Genomic DNA, 2,111 nt, shown 5'->3' with positions numbered 1-2,111 from the left:
CCAGCTGCTGCTTGGCCTGCCGTAGCAAGACCCGTCCATGTCGCTGCAGGAACCATCCCCAGGACTGCCAGTAAACAGGAGGATGGTAGGGGGACTCCGGGGGCCACCGTTCTTCTCCCCCCTCCCCCCACAGCTGGAGTCCTGCACCCCGTCAGTGGCCACCGTGGGCTTCTACTCAAAGGAGCAGCACTGGAGTAGTGGCTAAGCTCAGTGGGCATGCAAACAGCACTAAGCGGCCGCTAGGTGGGCTGCCCCGCCAGCTTTTTGCCTCATATACTTTCCCTCCCTTTTTGTTAGGTGAGGGAGAGGAGAAAGCAGTACTGGCAGCAGGAGCAGCGGCACACAGGAGGAGCAACCAAAGCCAGCCAGCCACCACCTGCCCCACCTGCCTCAACCATGCCGGAGAGGGCTCAGGCTCCAGCAACATTTTGTTGCGGGTCCCCTCTTGTCTTTTATAATTGAGCTTAAGACCTTTGGTCATAGACGCTAATAAACATAAGTAAGATCTACTAGAGAGGTGGAATAAAATTGGAGTCCAGTGGCACCTTGAAGACCAACAAAGTTTAATTCTTCCGGGTATAAGCTTCCATGTGTGCATGTACATGTTCTGATGAAGTGTGCATGAAGTTGAGTCCAGTGGCACCTTTAAGGCCAGCAAAGCTTTATTCAAGGTATAAGCTGTCGGGTGCATGCACTCTTCTTATAGAATCATAGAATGTTAGAGTTGGGAGGGACCTTGTAGGTAGGTGGGGCTCAGAGAGCTCTTGGCAGAAACTGCTCTTTTTAAAGAACAGCTCTTATCAGAACTACGGCTTGCCCAAGGTCATTCAGCCAGGTGCAAGTGGAGGAGTGGGGAAGCAAACCCGGTTCTCCCACATTAGAGTCCGCGCACTTCACCACAACACCAAACTGGTAGCCACACTTGCTTTCCCCCAGTCCCAGTTATAGCCTCCAGGAATTGGGATTCTCTAGCATCCGTTGCACTGGTCTCTCTGGTGTAGCATCCCTTGCTCTGGGTCCAGTTCGGTGTAGTGGTTAAGAAGAAGAAGAGATTGGATTTATACCCCGCCCTTCACTTGGAGTCTCAGAGCGGCTTACAAACTCCTTTCCCTTCCCCTCCCCACAACAGACACCCTGTGAGGTGGGTGGGGCTGAGAGAGCTCTGACACAAACGGCTCTTTCAGGAACAGCTGTACCAGAGCTTGTGACTGACCCAAGGTCACATCAGCTGGTGCAAGTGGAGGAGTGGGGAATCAAACCCTGTTCTCCCAGATTAGAGTCCGCCCACTTAACCACTACACCTGGCTCTTAAGAGCATGGACTCTAATCTGGGAGAACCGGGTCTGAGTCCCCACTCCTCCCCATGCAGCTGCTGGTGTGACCTTGGATCAGTCACAAGTTCTTTCAGAACTGTTTTCAGAAGAGCAGTCCTCGAAAGTGCTCTCTCAGCCCCCACCTACCTCACAGGCAATGCTCCCTCTAAGCTGTGGAGTCTTGTGAGTAAAAATTCTACTCTGTGAGCTTACTGGCATTACAGTTGTGAGCGAGCGATTTGGCCGCTGCATAAAATTAGTCTGCTCTGGGGCCCTCCTTCCTGAGCTAAGGCAAATATGTGTGAGCTGGAGGCTAAAGAACTGTGAGCTAGCTCGCACTCACTCAGCTTAGAGGGAACACTGCTCACAGGGGGTGTCTGTTGTGGGGAGGGGAAGGGGAAGGATATTGTAAGCCACTCTGAGACTCCTTCGGGCAGTGAAGGGAGGGGTATAAACCCAATCTCTCCTATCTTCTCTTGTTCTAGGTCCTCACTGTCTCCTTCATGGCAACTTCAGAGGGTAGCCGTGGTGTTCTGCAGTAGAACATTATGAGTCCAGTAACACCTTGAGCTGGTGTCTGTTTTATCTCAGTTGGGGGCCTGGGGCCTGGCCTTTCTGGAGTCTCAGATGTCCTTCCCCTTCCTGTGGCAGCAGAGAAGCTTGGCCTTGCCACCAGCTGATGGCTTTCAGGCAGGAGCAGGATGCCTGGCATGTCAAGTGCCCAACCCCCCCCCCATTGTTCTGCTCAGGGCTCTTTTTGTAGAAAAAGCCCAGCAGGAAATCATTAGCATAAACGAC

The 2,111-nt window shown here is 52.8% G+C and overlaps 1 protein-coding gene across 1 annotated transcript in view; it reads left to right on the top strand.

Annotated features, from left to right (window-relative positions):
* The window catches only part of LOC107115619 (zinc finger protein 777-like), a gene marked incomplete at its 5' end in the record, with an annotated part of 24,381 nt that overhangs the window by 13,107 nt on the left and 9,163 nt on the right, over positions 1–2,111 (top strand). The gene's annotated exons all lie outside the window — the stretch shown is intronic.

The sequence above is a fragment of the Gekko japonicus genome, unplaced genomic scaffold (genome assembly GCF_001447785.1).
Source record: "Gekko japonicus isolate JY-2015 unplaced genomic scaffold, Gekko_japonicus_V1.1 scaffold3847, whole genome shotgun sequence".
Taxonomy (NCBI): domain Eukaryota; kingdom Metazoa; phylum Chordata; class Lepidosauria; order Squamata; family Gekkonidae; genus Gekko; species Gekko japonicus.
This window is presented reverse-complemented; position numbering and strand designations above follow the sequence as displayed.